Raw genomic sequence first — 21,707 nt, forward strand, 5'->3', positions numbered from 1 at the left:
GTAGAAAAGCTGATGTTGTCCAGCACGGTTGCTGTTCTGTTGATTGGCTGTGTCAATATACTGTCAGCAACTGAATTGATAGGAAAGTCTCATCCTGAAGCTCCTTCATGTGATAGCTTTGCTGCAAGTCTCCCTAAGCATTGTTGGGAAAACAAATGAGTAAACATTTTTGCTAAGTATTCATACCACTTAGGGTTGTGCAAATCACTGAAGGAGTGCTTGTCTTTGGTGCAAGTTCTATGCAAAACATTCCCTCAAAGCTGCTTCATGAAGCAATGAAGCCACCTTGCCTCTAAGACAGTGTTTCTCAACCTTAGCCATTTTAAGATGTATGGACTGGCTGGAGAATTCTGGGAGTTGAAGTCCACACTTCTTAAAATGGCTAAGGTTGAGAAACATTGCTCTAAGAGCAGAGTAAAGTAACATGATCTCTAGAGGCATCAGTGGGGGTGGGAGTGGTAAAACAAGCAAGCTGGCTGTCACAGCAGTGTGATTGAAGCCCTACCCCTTTGTACATGTGTGTAGTGACAATACATGTACAAAAGGGGTGGGGCTTCAGTCACATGGTTGCAGATGCCATCTTGACTTTTTTTTATACCTTCCCTCCATGCAGATGCTCCTGGATAACATGTTACCTGTTTGCTTGGATGAAGGGAATCACTTCATTACTCCATATGGACCCAAGGCAGCCTCTTCAATCAGTATATTTAATAAGCATGACATCTCCTTTTTCTTTTTCTATTATTGAAGGCAAAAGCTTTCTAACGAAGATTCACAACTGGCTTGGTAAGAATAGAAGGACCTGTTCATGTTGACTTTCTGTGTAATTGGTCATCTTGCTTGCAGAACACACACAGGATCAAAGGTTATGTTCTTCAGGTTATAAGATTGTTTACATATTCTTAATACATGTTGAAAAGCTCATCAACTCCCTCCTTCACCTTCACATCTAAAGATCCTTTTAAGTAATACTCATGTCAATCACTGTCATAAGACCTTAATATTAACTATGTGTTCTTCATTTCTAAGTTGTAATTTCCCTTATCCACACAGATGTTTGACTTACGTAAATAATCTATTGTGATGCCACTAGACATGGATGAGTCTCTCAGTTTTATTTATTTCATTCCCGTTTTAAAGGCCTGCCTTTCTCTTTTATGACGAAATGTGAGAAAATGGGGAAATTGTTCTTAAAAAACTGGGCCAAACAAAATTTCCCTCTTCCCTAGGTATCAGATTACTACCAGAAGAATTCAACCCTTGATAAAGGAGGAATGCTCTGTGATTCAGGGTAATCTTGACATAACAGCTTATTTGATCAGGGTTTGTGGAAAAAGCAGACTTCCTCACCGTTGTCTTAAGAGAGAATGATAATGAATTACAGTTTTACAGTTTTTAAATTGAGAACAATAATTTTACTTTCTGTCATTAAAAAAAGAAAAAAAAATTAAGCTCAATTTATGAGTTCTTCTTGATGCACTGTATGTGGGCATTGAGTTCACCAAGGGTGTCTTGCATGAAATATAATTTATCCAGTCGTAGGAAATGCTTATGATGATCCAAAGAGCCTCAGGTCTGAAAAGTCTACAGCACAAGCTTTTAATAAGCTCTGTTTCTCCAGCTCTGTCCACTTGCTCTTCATCTTCTTGCAGACAGCCCATTAAACAATGATGTAGCATTTTTATGATACACACGTTCAGAATCTGTGTCATCGTAACATCTTGAGACCCCATCAATTCTAAAACAGGTAATAAGATAGAATTAGAGTGGTGGTTTCACTTATCTGAAATACTACTTTCTTAATCTTTATTTTTACTTACCATTTGATGTTTTGCAGAACCTACAGTTACAAGGCAGTATAAGTTCATCCTGTGCATTCTCCTTGGAGAAGCCACATGGCTCAGGAGTGCAGGGTCTTTTTCTTCTTCTAACCCCCCACTTTGGAGGCTTTGGGGTCAATTTTGCATCAAACAAATCACCATCCATATTTGCCATCTTCAAACCGCTGGCCTTTTATTTTTCAGAAGCATGCTGGGCTTTAAACTGGTGAACCTCAATGCAGCAACTGCCCAGGCATGTCTGGACATACCACCCCCACCCCACCCTACCCATTGCCCAGAATCATGACTCTGACATATCGGGACATGCGCATGTTCTGCCCAGATAGGCCTGGAGACCCCCACCCTAGCCCTAGCCCTTTTTACTAGCTGTCACATGACTGACCTGTGCACATGTCCAGAATCACAGATCTGGCATGTCTAGATGTATCGGTAATAAGAATCACTGTTGGATACTTGCTGCTTGGTTGATTGTTGTGTGTCTGTGAGTATTTGGTTCCTGATTAAATTTTCCTGGCTTTGCTAGAAGGCAGGGTGGAATAAAATCTTATTAAGGCCATGCTTCAAAATGTGTATGTGCATATTTGTGTTTTCAGTGAAATTTGCAAACGGGTGGGGGTATATATGTGCATGTGTATTTTCAGGTTAAAATTTGCAGATGATGTGTCTTTAACTTTTACACAAGGTAACTGCTGCCTGTGGTTTTCACTTCACTTAGGCCTTATTTGAATCCCTATAGGATTAGGGTTGAGGTTAAGGTTAAATCAATCACTCTGGGACTGCTGTGGTTTGAAAAGTTCTTTTTTCCTGCATTCGAGGGAGTGATTTTAAAAATCCATAGAAATAAAAAACTTTCAGAAAAGTATTGGCCGGAAAGCCGGCAGTTTGTAAAACCTGGCACGGATCTGCCAGTCACTGAAACCGAAGGATTCCAGTAACTCTTTATTTATGTGTGCAGACAAAAAGGGAACCTCTTGCCTCTTGGTTGAGAGGAACACCCAGCAGTTACAATTGGTTACATTTATACCATTCATTAAGAGGGAATATACTGTATAAAATTGTGATTGGCTAACTAAAATCAGCTGCTCGCACCTGCGTGTAAGCTTTCCATGTTACATATTAACATCCCATAGTATCTCTAGCATGTCTTCACTAATGCTCATTTGAATATTTTCCATTATAATTGGGTAGGGGTCTTTCAAAGTTCAGCAAAACTGCCCAAAGCCGGTTCTCTGTACTACTCATCCCTGCATTCCTCTGCTTATCAACTGGAACCTCCCACTCCCATGTCCCCAATTAAGGGCGGCTCGTCCATCAAAAGGGAGGCAAATGCAGGCTGATTTAGGGACTCCTTTTCCTTCATTCAAAACGCTGATTTTAAAATTCTACAAAAATTAAAACTATCACTAGGTTATTTCACAATGCATGAAACAGGGCTTGCTTCCCAAATACAGCTCAGCCTAGAGTTCTGTTAATTGTTCTCTTTACTTAGTTTTGGTTTGAATCTACATAGGATTAGGGCTAGGTTTGGGGTTAAGCTAATCATGCACTCCAGGATTGACTGTCACCCTGTTCTTGATGGGATTAGGTTCAACATGTCATGTGTGGTAGGTATCGTGACCTTGTGACTCCAGCATCATGTTGGGAAGGGGTCAGGACCTGGTGACGTCTGCATCATGTGGGTTTTGTTTACTTTGATGACATCACTGATTAAACAAACAGATAAGCCACTGTTAAGGTTAGTATAACCTATTACTACTGATGCTGTACTGCCAAAGATGGCCTGGATGCAGCATCTTACAGATGTTTAGTGCATTAAAACAACAGTGAATGGTAACCTTAGCTGTCAGAATAGTCCTTTGGGAGACTTTTCCTCCAGCTCAGTTCAGTGGGTCCCATGGGGTAAGCTTTCACACAAATCAAAAGCTGAAGTGATGACAGGGGAGCATCATGTTCTTTTCCAATTCATGCTACTTAAATAAAGAGCAACTCCAAACTTTATGCCAAAATTTCACTAGTTTTAAATGACTGAATATAAATCATCTTTTTAAAAACTACAAATTGTTGTTAAAATCCCAATAATTTGTGAATATTAACAGCAATGGTCAGGACAGTATAAATCATAAAATGAGATTAATTTATCTCCAAGCAATTAAAGACTCTATGTTAAGAGACACCCAAATTTCAGATGTGGTACAAGCCTGTATATGAAATTATAATCCACAAATTGTTTCCAAGTTAAATTCAATTCTACTGCAGATTTACTTTTGAAACATAAAGTTATTTTGGACATCAAGGCATACTCCCAAAGCTTAATTAGCCATTTTTCTGAAGAAGGAACCAGGTGTACTTTTCAGAGCCCAGAGTATCCTTGCAGCAGATACTATGTACAAAGCTAATTAAGAATACTTAGAGGGAATGTAAGGTTGAGTAAAAGGTAATTTCCTATTTTCCAAAACTAGAAAAAATGAACCAACCATTTCCAAGAATTTTTAGAGAATAAACTGTCTACTTTAGCAATTGGTCCTGGAGAAATATACCAGCACTGAAACATCTTATGCCAGTTTTCTGTAAGTATAATATTCAGTGTGAATTTAATGTTTTTCTTCCAATGAAATTCCCATTGTTCCATCACCGGAGTGCTGCCAGATATTAATTAAGAGATAATGTCTGATGACATTAATGCTGGGGTCCCAAGTGCCTTTTTTTGGCAATTGGATTTTAAGGGCATAGCGCATGATTGTCATTCAGAGGAAAACAAAGACATTGCCCCAGCTAATCTAATTCACAGGCCCCCTTTTGCCTGATGCAAACTGTGCAGTGCTGTTGCTTCTTCTTTTTCACCTGGTGAGAAGATCTTTGCCAGTCTGAAAGGCTTAGGAAGATGAAGATGGAGCACAATAATGCTTTTTTTTTCCCCCTGCCACCCTACCCTATGAGTGCATAATTACTGATGAAACTGACCACCTGGAATCAATTCGCAGAGGCAGCCGCCTGTGGTATTTCCAATTTCTGAATTCCCTGGCATGCATCTGCCACCATTATTCCAGCATTATCTTGACTCTGACATCAATGCTGCATTTTGTAATGGCTTATGTAGTATCATTTCTCTTGAGTGCTCTCATTGTTCCTCTCAAAGCCTGCTTTCATAATAAGGTGCAAAGCAGAGAATAATGAATGTGTGAGATTATTCAATGTGAGGCCTGCAATGTGGGAGAAATATAACTGAAATACAAATATTGACCCAGAGCAAGGCAAATAAAGATGGAATGCAGATGTGGCCCTTCTCAGAGGTTGTCCTGGGTGAAAGAAGGGAAGAATCATACAGGTAGAGTAAGCTTTCTCTTACATTCAGCTCTGGATATAAAAGAAGCTTGTAAAAATCCAGCTGTTTTGTTGCTGGGAGTGAGGAGTTGGGCAGAAGGCAGGATACAGGGGGTTAGCCAAGGCAGGCCCAGCCCTACTGTTAAACCAAGGGAAGCAAGGGTGTCTGGCAATAGCAATGCAGATGGAGAAAAGAGTGGGGGGGAAATGGGTGGTAACAAAATTTGAATAATAAATAAATAAATGATGTACCTCCCCCTAAACTAGTCTGCTACCTTGCATGGAGTAGAATATGCTATCGCAGTCCCAATGCTAAAGAAATCTTCAGTTGTCCATCTGGTCGCCTTTCATACATGTAATGGAAGGTGACACCATCTTGTTTTTTTCCTATCTGGAAGCAAAACGTTTGGGTGCCAGCCCTGGTTAAGATAGAAGTAGCGGAATCATAGAGTGCAAGGGTTGGAAGAGACCTGGGAGATCGTCTAGTTCAACTCCTTGGCCAGAGGAGGAATCCACTAGTACAGCATCCCCAAAAGATGGCTATCCAGCCTCTGTTTAAACATCTCCAGTGAACGGAAATCCATTGCTACCCAAGGCAATCAGTTCCAGTATCGAACAGCTCTTTCTTTTAGGCATTTTTTCCTGAGGTCCAACCAAAATGGACTTCCCTGCAAATTATTGGATTAATTATACTGGATTCAGGTTAACTTTTTATGTTCCTCTTAACTGAACTAGTGTTGCTTTTCAAAAGCTTCCCTCCCCTTCCTTCTTTGAGATTGGGCAGACTTTGCATGACCATGATGGAATTGTCATGGTCGTGCAAAGAGCGGCCTTAAAAGTCAGGTGAAATAAAGAAAGAAATGTCTTGGAAGAAATGACCTATAGTATTGGTTTTGGGTTTTTTTAATTGGGGGGTTACATTTGGGAGGGGATTTTTTTTTCTTTTTTCTTTTTTGGTTCTGTTTAGTTTTTAAAAGTGATTTATTAAGTGTCTTTAGTAATTCACTGTATTTTTTGTATGTTTGTATTCTATGTTTTGAATCTTGTTAAAACAACCACAACAATACAATTGAAAGAAAAAAAGAATGTCAAGGAAGCATTAGGTTCTGTGTGGTCTAGGAACTCTACTGTCCTACCAGTGACTATATTCCAATATGCCTACGAGAAGGGCATAGCGTTATTTTGATCCTTTAATCCTCTCTCCTGGGAAGAAGTTCTGAATAAAAGTGCCCACTCTGAACCTCAAGCAAAGAACTTAGTTCAAAATCAGTAACTCATCTAAATATATGAAATGTGATCAATATTAATTTTTGTTCTTTCAGAAGAATTCAGGAGTATAAGGGGGAAATGACATTAATAGCATAATCTTAAACATGCCTTCTTAGAAAATAAACCCTTTTGAGTTCCCTGGGAATTACCCTTGAGTAAATATGTATAGGATAAAGACATAGCCTTATTCAGCCAGGCTCCCCCTTCCCCTCAGGGAGCTGCTTTCTATAAGCCTTAATAAGATAATGGTTCCTTTTAATTAGGTGAATCCAATGAGACAGGGAGGGCAGGGGAAGCTACAGCACAAAGCAGCAGCAGATAAATTGTCAAGTCTTGGGTATGGAAAGAACTTTTTGAGTTCAGCAACATAAAGCTCCATGGGAAAGAATTCTGCTCCCCCCCCCCCAAGAGCAATATTTTAGAGTATTTTTACCCCACCAGGGACCCGCAGTTGCTCCCAATTGAAGAATGACATTCTGAGTGATTGAGCAGGGATTGGCTACCCGTGTGATGTTGCTTTGCTTTGCTTGGATAGACATACTGCCAGGGCTCCCAAGTGAAGAATGACATTCTCAGTGATTGGGCAGGGATTGACTACCCATGTGATGTTGCTTTGCTTTGCTTTGCTTTGCTTTGCTTTGCTTTGCTTTGCTTTGCTTTGCTTTGCTTGGATAGACATACAGCCAGGGCCACAACTGGGGGGGGGGCAAGCGGGGCATGTGCCCCGGGTGCTGTGCTGGGGAGCACCAAAATGAGCGCTGGGGGGGCACCAAAATGAGCACTGAGAGGGGCACCAAAATGGGCACGGAAGCCATATTTGCCCCGGGTGACACAGACCCTAGTTGTGGGCCTGCATAGAGCTGCCTCTTGGGGCTAAGGCTGTGGGTGTTGAGGCAAAAGGGTGCTTCAGAGCAGGCACATAGCACCTCTCTGCAATTTCTAAACAATATACTATATCTTTTGCCTGTTCCCAGGGAGCCATATAATCCTGGGGAAAGGTGCAACTGTCTTAAGAAGTTGTAGGCTGATGCTACATTCACACAATAGAGCCTTGTTCATCCATAACAAATGCAGACAGATGCTTGCCTGCACCAGCTGGGTGGACAATCTTTAAGGGGCAAAACTTGGCCTTTTTCTTTTTCCTTCAGGAGCACCCCTATCAAATAGTGGGAGGAGGCAACACCTAATAGTGGAAGGAGTCATTGATGGAAATGGGAAAAAAACCAGGAGGAAGTGAAAAACAAATGAAAAGCAAATAAATGTTCTTTGAAGTGATGATAAAAGAGGGAGGGAGGGAGGGAGGGAGGGGAGAAGAAAAAATCCCCACAACATTATAGTCAGGATGAGACTCAGATAGGACACTTGATGCAGCCTTCTGAACACGCACACACACGAATAGAAGTCTTAGCCACAGGCCGTGGTCATTCTAATTGGTGTTCTCTGGATGAACTCATTAGCTGTTACATTAAGTTCCATTTCCTGAGCCTGATGTGTTCTGGGCTTGACCATAGGAAGGTCTTTGTTCTACAAAAAGATGTGATTGACCTTTCTGACGTACATAGAGCTGAGCTCAACAGATATTTTTCTGGAATAATAATAATCAGCTTCTTGATTCTCTTGAAAAAGAAGGCCATGACGCAGGGTGGGTTTTTTTTTTTTTCTGACTTAAAGACTTTTTTCTGTGTGGCAGCCATTATCTTCCACACACCCCTCCCCCGTGCCTCATTTTGATGCTTACACTATTGTGAAAATGCAAAATAGGCCTGGATAGGATGGGGGAAGGAAGGGGAATGATAGAATGATAATCTAATGTACTGAGACATCTCGTTTGCAGAGAATATCATTCTGTAACTACACAAACTGAACACAGAGGTATTTTAGGTAAATCGTTATATGAAGAGTTGGACCATATTCTGGACCAAATCAAGTTGCAATAAAGTTCTTGAACTGTATGTAGAAAAATAGAAATGTCTGTATCAAATGGAATGTACCACATGGCACACAATCCAATGAAGAATTCTGTAAATTATTTATTCCTCCTTCCCTTTTCTTTTCTCTTTAGTTTCCCTCCCCCCTTGTTCTTTCCCTTTTCATAAAAATCAAATTGTAGCAATTTTTTTTTTGCCACTGAAGCCATATTATACAAAATTGTACAATGGAATTGGGAAGAAGGTGAACTGAGGTGGGAAGGTAATTGGGAAAAATTGGATCTCCAAAAAAGATTTAACAATAAAAATATAGGCCACAGGAATAAAATGAGATTCTAAAAGGTAGTTCGCACTGTTTTTTGAACTGTATAACTTATCTGAATTTAAGGGGGTACTCCTTTCCTCAGTGCAACATTCATACTAATAACAAGCATGATCAGAAGATGTTTCAAGTGGCTATGTTAAATTAATTCTATACTGAAAGAGGAGGGGAGTTTATCTAACCACTGAAGCTCCTTTAATGTTCCTTGAATTATATATCCACCAAGTGGAAGCTGTGTGCAACAAGACTGTTCAGTTTTCCAGCCAATCAGCATGGCTGCTTTTAGATATTCTACTCTGCCCCAATGAGGTTGGTTCCCCCCACTTGCAGAAAGTTGTGGAAGACTGTATGTATGCTACTGCACATACTTGGGTCTGCAGTGCTATCAGGTTTGAGGGAACCACATGGAAGTCATATTTAGCTGCCAACCCATCTACCCTGCTGCCAATTCCTCCTCTTCAACCCCAGTATTGTGGCATCCTCATTTTTCTCCTCCTTGCTGTGGCATTGCCGTTGTCATTCCCTCCAGCCAGCATGGAATCAGTATTAAACTGCCCAATAGGTTGAGGTTTCAGATATGTATGCACCAATTAAAACCATGGTTTGTAGTCATGTGGTGTAATTGCTGATCCAGTGAAACATATAACTAATCAGGGCATTAAATAAACATGGAGTCTCTCTCCCAGAACTCCAATGTTCCAATGGCAAGAGCACATACAAAGATAGCAGCTGATTGATCAGCTCACAGCTAGGTTATGGATAGACTTTACTTCAGCCTTTCCAAACTTGGATGCATTCCAGATGGGTTAAATTCAGTTTCCAGAATTCCTCAATGAGTATGGCGGTGGCTGAAAATTCTGCATTGAAGTCTGCAATTTGAAGGGCACCCAATTGGGAAAATATGCTGTATTATACCATGAGATGCTCACATGTGCAGTTTCAATGAACTGCTGACCAAAGAATTCTTCAAGATCCTAGACCTGAGCCATTAGTTCAGGTTTAAAAGTACTATTGCTTAGTATGTTGGATTCAGGATTCCTTTCTCTGCAGAGGAGCTTATGTTCAGATAAAAAACCTGCATAAGCCACTTCCTATGGAGAGCTTCCTACAACGTAGATTTATGCTAAACAGATACTGTAGGAATCATTTGGATCAGGCCTTCTATAGTCAAATTTATTTTTTGTATTAGAAAATTATTTCCATTTTCCTTGGAAAACCCCATTTGATGAACTTACATCCTCAACAGGCTGGCAGAATTGAGGCCATCTCCTTTTAACCATTTCCTCTCTCATCCCCTCTTGTCCCAATAGGAGGAACAAGTTACAAGTGGCACTAGTTACATCTGTAAATATGACCTGTCAGAGTCACCACCTCATTTGAGAGGGAATTATCTCAGATAACACAAGGGTTGGCACAACCCAAGTAATGTTAAAAATGCAGGCACCAGCATTAAGTTTCAAAGGTGGTGAAGTTTTGGAGCCTTGATCATAAGAGAACTTTCGAGTGTGCTGAGACAGCATAACCCTATGGGTATCAACAAGCTGTAGAAACCTAGGCAAGTTAGTTTAGAGTTTTCTGTGAAACAAAACCTCAGCAGGGGACAAATGATAAGCCAAAGAACAGTTCTTCAGGAATCTTTAGATGCTCTGCTTCCTCTGTTTTGGTTCTTGCTTTATAACCTTCTCTTCTTCCTTTGCCCTCCACTCCTGGTACCATGTGCTGTTCTTGGACTCATAAAAGAAAGGATCTGATGTGAACAAGATTTTTTAAAAAGTATTGTTGATTTAGCTACTAAGTTTATAGAACAATCATAACACCTATATCAGGACTGAGTACTGCTCGGAAAACCAGTCTCAGTTGTCCCTCTGATCATGTGTGACCTCGAAAGTATTTTTTAAAGACAGTGCCTTGGTGCCATGGTCCTCTCTGCTGGATTCTTTAATAAATGCATAAATTTGAACACTGGACTCGATTTAGTCTTTCTTCTAGACTGGGGAGTGGGCTTAGCCATGGACCAGAGTGCTTGGCATACATACCTGGTTCTTCCAGAAAGTTCTGCATGAGGCACATGTCCTTTCCTAGAAGTGCATCCCTTTGGCCTGTATTCTCATGCATTCAAGCTGTTTAATGATGTAAAACATGGGAATTATGTCAGAGTATAACAGGTCTGGGAAAATATTCTGCCTTGCAGGAATGGCGGTACACAGTTGTTACATTCAGGAATTTCCCCAACCTACTGACACCTTCCCTAGTGTGGGGTAGGCTGACATGTATAGAGTAAGTTTGTTCTTACTGTATGCATGCCTACATCTAGATGTACACTGTCTTTCACACATACATACTAGTTTAATTGCAAATCTTTTATAATTAGTTTATTTATGTATTTACTGGTAAGTAACTGAGCTTCACTGTCCAACATTTGAGTTTAAAATAACTAAACCTGTGCTTAAAATTCAAAGCATTGTTGCATTTGCAACTACCAAAAAACAGCTGAGGGTGTTGAAACAAAGCCAGCTGTGCTCATTGTTATGAGTATGAATAGTAATAAACCAGAACTTTACTTTAGCCTTTCTGTGAAAAACATCTGCAGAACAGTTTGCAAAAGGGTGGAGAATGTTACAAACGACTATAGACTCAAAAGGTTATTTACATCTTGAAGAAAACATCGCTTAAGATAAAAGAGAAGTAATTGTATATAGATTGTTTTGGCATTTTGGGGGGGAAAAACCTCAAAAACAATTTGAATCCTTTCTAAATGATTTGGAAAATCCCAACTCAAAGATCCTAAAACAAACAGGTGATTCACTGTGCCCATGTAAATAAGATACCCTTTGTCAAATGATGCCTGATTTCCTGATTTGCTATTTCAGAAGTTTGTGCAGGAAGGAAAAAAAAAATACAAATCTAATGTTGTTGTCTCTCTCTCCCCACCAGAAAATTGGTATTTTTAAAAGTTGAAATGCTAACAGAAATTGATATGAAAATTTCAGAGTTATTGCTTTTGCTGGACTCTAGACATTGTATTTTATTTCAAAGTGTGAAGCAAACATAAAAAATATCAATTTGTTCTGGCATTAAAATAGTAACCCTGTGATTGATCTTAATTTTTAAAACTTTCTATATTTATATGGAAATGTATGTGGTAGTGTGAGGTTTTAGACAGAAGAAGCTACTGAAAATGTTCAGTGCATTCTGAATTGGACATATTTTTATTAAAAGAATTATGCATGCATTGTATTCCTCTACAAAAGTTGATGCAAAATTACAAACATTCAGAATATGTAATAATAATGATAAAAACAGATTAAAGCTGCAATCTTGTATTTCATTTGGCCTTTCCTTAGCACTACCAGATTTGGACTACAAAAATCTAGCAAAAGGATACTGAAACCCTAAAGCTTTCCTTCCATCTAGTGGCATCTGGGTTTTTGCAGCCCAGATCTGGTAGCCCAATATTGATGGGTTGTAGAGTATTATTGGAAGTGATACCCCACTGGTTGAAAGTTAGACACATGCTACCAGGTACATTCCTGTTAGTGATCTAACACAAAACAGGGTATTTTAGGGCTGACTTAAAATCTAACTGAGTGCCTGTTTGGTGTAGTGGTTAAGGCACCAGGCACTAGGCTAGAAACTGGGAGACTGTGAGTTCTAGTTCTGCCTTAGTGTCATATTCCCCGTTGCAAGGCATATGTGCATCACAACAGGGAACATGCACATTAGGTAAGAGGAAGGGATAAGCATAATCCCTAAATCACTCAAGCACCCATAATCCAGAAGGGAACCCCTAACACAATAGATAAGCCCTTCAGACCAAACTTAGCACCCATCAAAAGGCAAGGGGAACGCCTTCCCATTTCCCCCGGGGATGCATACAAACCTCCCTCAGGCACGCATATCCACAGAGTAATGCCCAACTTAATGGGAGCACCCATCAGGCAGTAATTAACGCCTATCGGAAGATCGGGGAAACACCTTCAGAGGACACACCCAGTCCGGACGACGACAGGGAGACAAAGGAGATCGCTGGGATCGCCCATCAGTTGACGCATCGAGGTCTCAAGCAGCCATACGGTCCTGGTCTGAGGGTGGAGAAGCACGACATCCGCCAGCAAAGTATAAACAGGGCACCCTGTCACCACATAAGGATTCCCGTCTTTCTCTCTGCACGCATTCCGTTTCAATAAAGCCGGAAATCCTTAGACCCTCTAAGTGAGTCCGTGTTTTATTTGAGGCGAGGCTGCAGTGACATAAAGACGGGAATCCCCCAAAAATTTTTTCGCTAACACCTTTCCAGACTTGTCTGTGAGGGATCAACGCAGCGATGAAGCGGCACCCGGGAACCGGTGACAGCACCCGCAACCTCGCGGTAAGGACCAGTGGATGCCCAGCGGGGGAGGAACCCAGCCGCAACGTGACCGGGGCGACCACCGGTGAGTCGCAGGCGGAATGGGTCACCCTCGACGCAATGGGGGAATCCCTACCTGTGATGGTCGAAGCGGCGTGGGAGCAATGGAACACACCCACAGCGAGAGGTGGAGATCGCCGGCGGAGCGGGCAAGCTGTGGGAGGCGCCACGGAGAACTCGTGCTGCGGAGCCATGGAAGCACGCCTGGCACAGATCGAGCGGCTCCTTGCAGAACTAGTGTTGGAGCGCGTAGGCACCGACCGGGGTGAGTGCGAACGGAGCACCAGAAGCTCGTCCCCACCCCCGCTTGACCCCGAAGCATGGCAGCTGCAGCGGCAGGGCACAGCACGGGAGGAGGGAGCCGACCACGCCGGAGCACACCGCACTGGGTTGCCTGGGAGAGGGCTTCCCCCCCCCCCTATTCTGCAGGGCGTCAGCTGGGAAGAGGCTGGAGGCGACTGGATGCTGAGCCGACACCACCTGGAGCCTGGGCGAGGGAATCCCCACATCAGGACGACAGCTTCCTACCGGAGGGGAGAAGGACCACGCGTCCGGAGGCGCCCTGGAGCCCACCCATGATGGGAGTGCGAGACCTCGCGGCAAGATTCAACGGCGACCCAGCCACGTTGTCGTTCTTCCTCCTCAACGCGAGGAACTACATGGCTGAATATGGACCCTGCTTCCGGACAGAACAGGGAAAGATCAACGCCATTGCCAACAGACTCGGGGAGGGCGACCCTATATGTGAGAGTCACCCTGGCCCACGGGGGGAAAACAAAGAAGGTTTGGGCGCTGATCGACTCGGGTTGTTCGAAATGCCTCATGCACCCAGACCTGGTGGCCGCGCTTAACCTCCGCTGCTATCCACTTCAGCACCAACTGGTGTTCACGCAGTTGGATGGATCAGCAGCGGGAGGGGGCCCGGTCACCCAATACACAGAGAGAGTTGCGATGAGGCTTGGCAACCACGAGGAAAGCCTCCCTTTCATCGTGGCACCGGTGGGCCAACCTCTACTCATACTAGGGATCCCGTGGCTGGGGCACCACAACCCTCAAATAAATTGGGCGACAAGAGAGATCACCTTTTCGGATGGGCGTTACAAAGCACCCACAGGAGATCGAGTTCCCCGCGCCGCAATGGGGAGGGTGACAACGACCTCAATGCACCTGGAGGCAGAAACCCCGGAGGGTCTGCCTGCCAGATACAAAGACTTTGCCGATGTTTTCGGGGAAAAGGAGGCTGACAAACTCCCCCCCCCCCATAGAAAAACAGACTGCACCATTGAACTGATCCCGGGGGCAACCTTACCAAAGCCAAAAATATATGCCATGACACAAAGGGAGTTGGCGGCATTAAGGGACTTTATTGACAAGAATTTGGCACAGGAGGTTATCGAACCGGCTAACTCGCCAGTCGGAGCCCCGGTCCTTTTTCGGGAAAAGAAGGACGGGTCCCTCCGGCTCTGCACAGATTACCGCGGGCTCAATGCCGCGTCCGTTTCAAATAAATATCCCATGCCCATAATAAAGGACATTCTAGCCCACCTCGCAAAGGGCAAAATATTCACAAAATTAGACCTCAGGGAAGCCTACTTCCGGATTCGAATAAAGAAGGGGGACGAATGGAAAACGGCTTTCAATTGCCCGCTGCGGTTGTTCCAATACCGAGTGCTACCGTTTGAGTTAGCTGGGGCACCGGGTGTGTTCATGCAGCTAATCAATGAGGTCTTGCACGACCACTTGTTTAAGGGGGTGCTTGTTTACCTGGACGATGTTTTAATTTATTCTGAGAACGAAGCCGAGCACGAACGCCTCGTAAAGTCAGTGCTCACGAAACTCCGCAAGGCAGAGCTATACGCAAAGCTCTCCAAGTGTGAATTTCACAAGGAGCAAATCGACTACCTCGGCTACCGGATCTCGGCAAGGGGGATTGAAATGGACCCCAGTAAGGTCCAGGCTATACTAGCATGGGAGCGCCCACGCACGAGGAGACAACTTCAAAGTTTCCTGGGGTTCACGAATTTCTACAGGGATTTCATCCAGGGGCTAGCGGAAATTGTGCTGCCGCTGACTAACCTCCTCTGGACAAAGGGCCTGGGAGACACCCGTAAATCACGAAACCCGGGGGCGCTGTTAAACTGGACAGCTGATTGTCAAACGGCTTTCGAACGCCTAAAAAGCCTCTTCATGGCAGAGCCAGTATTACAGCATCCCGACCCCGCCAGACCCTTTGTCGTACAGGTAGATGCCTCAGACTTTTCTATCGGAGCGCTCCTCCTTCAGCGCGATTTTGACAATCAGCTGAAGCCCTGCGCGTACCTCTCCCGCAAGTTCTCGGAAACGGAAAGGAGATGGCACGTGTGGGAGAAGGAGGCATTCGTGGTCAAGGCAGCCCTGGAAACATGGAGGCACCTCCTAGAAGGGGCCTCCTGCCCTTTCGAGGTCTGGACTGACCACAAAAACCTGGAGGCTTTCAGCACCCCGAAACGCCTCAGTCCAAAGCAAGTACGCTGGGCGCAATTCTTCAGCAGATTCAATTTTAAACTTAAGTTCATCCCGGGGAGGAAAAACATTCTGGCAGATGCCCTTTCCCAACAACCTCAAGATGCTGGCCAAGCACCGGACAGTGTGGGGACTGTATGGACAGACACACAGCTTGGCTGCCCTGCTGTCACACGCAGCCAGACTAAAACCCGACGCGCCTCAGAGCAACCACCAGCAAATGGGGGAAGGTGCAGGTCAATTTCACAGGACTGGCAACAAAGACTCGCCCAAGCCCTCGAAAAAGATACATGGTTGCAAAACAACCAACACCATGTATCTATTACGCACGGGCTCGCATGGAAACAAAAAGCCCTATACATACCAGAACCATTGAGAGCGGAGGTGTTAAACCACTCCCACGATGATAAAACAGCTGGATATTTTGGGTTCGTAAAAACTTTACATTTAATCAGGAGGCAATTCTGGTGGCCCACCCTAAGAAAAGACGTCAAGGATTACGTAACATCCTGCCCCACATGTGCAAGGTCTAAACGGAAGGTGGGGAAACCCCAAGGACTGCTACAGAAAGTAGCAAGCCCCTCCCGCCCCTGGGAGGAGATTTCCATGGACTTCATAGTCGACCTGCCACCCAGCCAAAGGAAAACCGTAATCTGGGTGGTAAAAGACTATTTTTCCAAGCAGGCACACTTCATACCCTGTGCATCCATCCCCTCTGCACAGCAACTGGCATGCCTGTTCCTCACCCATATCTACAAAATCCACGGTGCCCCCTACCGTTTGGTGACAGATAGGGGCACACAATTTACCTCCAGGTTCTGGAAAGAGTTCCTAAACCTCATTGGCATGAAGCAAGCACTGTCAACGGCTTGGCACCCCCACACAGATGGCTCTACAGAGATCCTCAACTGTAATGATTGCCTATTCCAATAAAAGGAGTCTCGTCAGTAATTACTAGAGAAAACTAATTTATTGAATGAATAGTATGCAAAGTACGAAGAAAGCTGAGAATGAGCAAAAGCGCGCCAATTACAAACTTAAAAAGCCTTGCTCCCATTGCGAACCCTCCCCTCAGGCTAGCATAGCAACCACCCACCCCAGATGCTAGCAACCGTTAGAATCGGCCTGAGAAAGTAACCTTGAACAGCAGAGATAACCCAAACATACATTCCAGAAGATCACAAGTCAGCACAAAGGAAATTTACCAGCGTGGCCAGGCAGGCACGCAACTGCAGATATGACATGTGAAACGTTACGAGGAACCATAAACATCGGAACGGGAACATGACATCAACTCTACCTTGGAGCAGTTCCTGCAGGCGTTTATTAACTACCAACAGGACAATTGGGTGGACCTGCTTCCTTTTGCAGAGGTGGCCTACAACAACGCGGTACACCAAAGCACAGGTCACACACCCTTCAAGGTGGTTTATGGCAGAGACTTTGTGCCAATCCCGGAACTGCCCCAGCCAGACACCCCACCCTGTTCTCCAGATGACTGGGCAGCTCAACTGGGTACGGTTTGGCCCATCATCCAGCTAGCCCTGGCAGATGCACAAGCTACATACAAGAAGTTTGCAGACCATCACAGAGTGGCGCAACTGAACTACAAAGTGGGAGATAGGGTCTACCTCTCCACTAAGTTCATCAAATCTCCACAGCCCTCCAAGAAATTGGCACCCAAATTTATCGGACCATTCCCCATCACAGAAATTATTAACCCAGTCACTTTCAAACTGGACTTACCCCACAATCTAAGGCGCATACACCCAGTTTTCAACTGCGCCCTCCTGAAACCAGCCACCCCTTCGAAATGGCACACAGAAACCCCCCCGCCTCCACCCATCATGATAGATGGGCAACAGCATTTTGAAATCCAAGAAATACTTGACTCCAGGAGGCAAAGGGGCACGCTACAATACCTGGTCAAATGGAGGCATTTCCTACACCCAGAGTGGGTCCAAGCCCAACATGTCTCAGCCAAAGGGTTGATAAAGAACTTCCATGAAGCATACCCATCCAAACCAGCACCCTAAGATCTTCTTTGGGGGGCAGCATGTCATGTTCCCCGTTGCAAGGCATATGTGCATCACAACAGGGAACATGCACATTAGGTAAGAGGAAGGGATAAGCATAATCCCTAAATCACTCAAGCACCCATAATCCAGAAGGGAACCCCTAACACAATAGATAAGCCCTTCAGACCAAACTTAGCACCCATCAAAAGGCAAGGGGAACGCCTTCCCATTTCCCCCAGGGATGCATACACACCTCCCTCAGGCACGCATATCCACAGAGTAATGCCCAACATAATGGGAGCACCCATCAGGCAGTAATTAACGCCTATCGGAAGATCGGGGAAACACCTTCAGAGGACACACCCGGTCCGGATGACGACAGGGAGACAAAGGAGATTGCTGGGATCGCCCACCAGCTGACGCATCGAGGTCTCAAGCACCCATCCAGTCCTGGCCTGAGGGTGGAGAAGCACGACATCCGCCAGCAAAGTATAAACAGGGCACCCTGTCACCACATAAGGATTCCCGTCTTTCTCTCTGCACGCATTCCGTTTCAATAAAGCCGGAAATCCTTAGACCCTCTAAGTGAGTCCGCGTTTTATTCGAGGCGAGGCTGCCTTGACACTTAGGCATGAAGCCAGCTGGGTGACTGAGGGCCAGTCCCTCTTTCTCAGCCATCAGGAGAAGGCAATAGCAAACCACTTCTGAAATCTTACCAAGAAAACTGCAGGGACTATAGTAAGCAACTCTAGCTGTATATTTTTTTAATGCTCAGTATGTCAGTGGATGATTTTCTCTGTGGTTGGCCTGGCCTGGCCTTGCCCTCATACAAAATCCTGCTTTGCTTCAACTGTATTGCCAAGGCACATTTGATTTACAAAAGGATGGCAGACAACTAGAAAATGGGCAAAATATTAGTACTTTTGTGGCTGTGAAAGTGATGTGGGTGGTGTTGTGGTCTGTTTGATTTTGAGACACATCTTTGATGACCCCCTTTGTTCACCACTAAAATGGTGAAAAATGATGACTCTGCATGATAAATTTATAGAATTCTATGATTATTTAGAACTCTTTTCTCTCTTCTGTTTCTTTAATGCAAGACAGCCATAAATGTTTCAGTAGAGAACATGTGTATATTTATGTGTGTATGTATTGGGAGAGAGGATGAGGAAGCTGCTTAATTATTTCCCTGGCAGCTTTTGATCTGCTTTAAATTGCCCCTCTCCCAGCTGCTTTTTAACCCATTCAGATCAATACTCTTTCTGAAGAGAAGAAATTAAATAAGCTGAGTATTGGGCTTGGGAACACACTTCTCTTTAAGTTCCATATAGGAATGAAGGTGGATTTTCTGAAATATCCATTGCAGTTCGGAGGCCTGGGAATTCGTAATTGTTATTTTTCCTGATTTCTCTGGAAAAGAAGGGGGACTGAAACACATTCACATGATTTCTAAGCATCAACAAGTTCCTTAAGGTCAAGGCCACCTAGTTCTACCTCTGAAGTTTGGTGGAGCAAACAAACAAACAAATAAATAGTGCCAGTTATGAGTTTGATCTATTTACTGTATAAAGCTTTATCTCACAATTTGACATGTGGACATAATGGATTTCACTACTGTTTCCCCTTTCCTCAAGCTTTCAACTCTATTGTAGACATTACAGTAGAAGGATTGTTATATTTATCAGTCAAGGCAATTCTATCAAAATTCACATGCTCATGCAAAAGGTTATGTATGGGAATGACTGTGTATAGCCATTTTGTCTTACATGTTATCATTAATGATGTGATATCCCTCTGGTTTGTTTCATACTTGTTATTGTTGTAACTGACTTGTCATAAGCTTGATTCTCCTTCCCCCCTTTCCCACAACCTCTGCTGGAAGTAGAAAAGATGGGGTTTGAGAAGGTTTGTCGCCACCTGCCAGCATCATCCTGCACACTGAAAATACTAGACGCTTCTGTTTTTTTTTTCTGCACAGATTGTCCTAGGAGAGCCTGAAAAATAGACGTTCAGATAAAACGAGACTCCCTAACAATAACCTAAGCAAGCCAGGTGGAAAATAGGCATTTGTTGGCCTTGAAGATGAAGTCTCCATGCTAGTCTTCCATAGTAGCCAACTGCTATTATTGTTCTTATCATGCTAAAGAAGGGGGACACTTGCAAGTTGGGCTAGAAATGGAGAACATTGGCAGTATCTTGGCTAGTTATGTGTTCAGATTTAGAAAGATTTGGGTCCAGCTTGCATTTGCTCATCATTGTCTTATCTAGAGAACATAGTTTCCAAGTTCTTCAGTCACAATTTTCAGGGCTGTCACTACAAACAACCCACTTATTTCAAGATATTTCCTTTTGCTAATTGTTCATTGTTGTAGTATAACTGTTCCTGTCCATTACAGATTGATAAAATTAGGATGAGAAGAAACCAGGATATTAAACAATTCCATGTCTTCTTCCTGATTCAAATATTAATGATGCAGTAGGGAATCTGACAATACAAAAGCAAAAAACACATAGCACATATAAAACTTATTTATTTATTTATTTATTTATCAAATTTGTCACCGCCCATCTCCTCCGACCGGAGGGACTCTGGGCGGTTTACAATATAAAACAATAAATATATAATAAAATTCCAATAAAATACGCTATAAAACAATTTTGCAAAGCTACCAAATATAATAAAATCCAGATGGCTGTGGTCTCATTCAGTCATTGAGTAGGAGGGGCACTTGCCAACCCCAAGTATGACTATTCTCCTCTCTGCCCCAAGGGTCTGCCCCCATCATTTCTCATTCAGTTTTCTATTCCTTCTTTCAGAATCCAGGCACAGTAACTAGAAAATACATGGTTCAGTGGGCTCTGTTATCCAGTATTAAAAACTGATGTCTAAGGAAACAAGGAACAACACATTTTACAAACAATATCTAAATGCCAAATGTCCTTTACTAGATGTAATATAGCAAAAGTATACTATAATTGCTCTCTTAGAAAGTGATGAGAACAGGAAAGTAATTAAATTAGCTCATTAGGCTGATTTTATTTGATAGCTGGGATCACAATGCAAACATTTGTACAACAGTTTTCATTAAATATGCAGTCCTTTGTTAATTCATCTGGTATTCATTTTAATACCATAAATCCTAGAGGATTCATATATTTTTTTGGATCATGTGTCTGTCATATGCTCTTTCCCTGGATGCAGTGTTGTGATGAAGCATTGATTACTGGACCCTATAAACTGATACATTTCCTTTGATTACATGCATGTTTTTCAAAGCTATCACCATAAAATCCTCCCTGTAATATAATACAACTGCACAGCAAAGTATGTGATATCAACACCTTAGTGACAAATTCAAAACCAAATACAATCTACCTGATATATTAAAATATTCTGTTACTATAAAAATAAAAATGTAAATGCACATATACTGGAAGTACAGTCTCTAGCATAGACATGGGGTAAGAAATACCAAATAAAAACAACTTTGAAGTTTTGGAAGACCATAACAAGTACATCATGATTAACTCTTAGCAAGAGTTTCTACAAGTATTCACAAGGAGACCTTCAACAGGTATGTTTTGCAACACACTTCAAAACATGTTTAACATGTATCAGTTTTATGTATCAGTTCTTATATCAGCCTTTCATAGCCTAGTGCTGACTGAAGGCTTTGAATTGGGGAAGGCAGACTTAGTGTAGTGGAAGGATTTATTTTTGGTGAACTGGATTGTTCAGATACATGTATCTGCCTTGAAAAGAAGACTTTTGGATCCAACTGATAATATTTTGGTAGTGGTGTATATTGTAGTTTCCAGAAACGGTTTCTGGTTAGTTACATTTGGGCATTTTTTAAAAAATTGTCCTAGCTGTGAGGGATCAAAATATAAAGAAGCATGGGCAACTTGAATCCAAAATTTGCATGCAGGTCTACCTCCCCCTTTTTTGCAGCCCCAGAAACCCCTTTTTGATGGGCATCTCAAAATTGTGGGTATGGTTTCTTATCACATTGCAGTGGGAAACATAAGATAATGATGTATAAATCCTTAAGTAGATTTAATCAAAGAGCAAAACATCCATAAAACCTGGGAAGAAAA

The 21,707-nt window shown here is 43.0% G+C and overlaps 1 long non-coding RNA gene across 1 annotated transcript in view; it reads left to right on the forward strand.

Moving 5' to 3' along the window:
* The first annotated feature begins 340 nt into the window (after nt 1-340).
* Nucleotides 341-21,707, forward strand: part of LOC134497916 (uncharacterized) — an 854,438-nt gene continuing 833,071 nt past the window's right edge. The window contains exon 1 of the long non-coding RNA XR_010067969.1: nt 341-387. This is a non-coding gene — a long non-coding RNA (uncharacterized LOC134497916). The remainder of the gene's footprint in view (nt 388-21,707) is intronic.

This window comes from Candoia aspera, chromosome 4 (assembly GCF_035149785.1).
Source record: "Candoia aspera isolate rCanAsp1 chromosome 4, rCanAsp1.hap2, whole genome shotgun sequence".
NCBI classification, from domain to species: Eukaryota; Metazoa; Chordata; class Lepidosauria; order Squamata; family Boidae; genus Candoia; species Candoia aspera.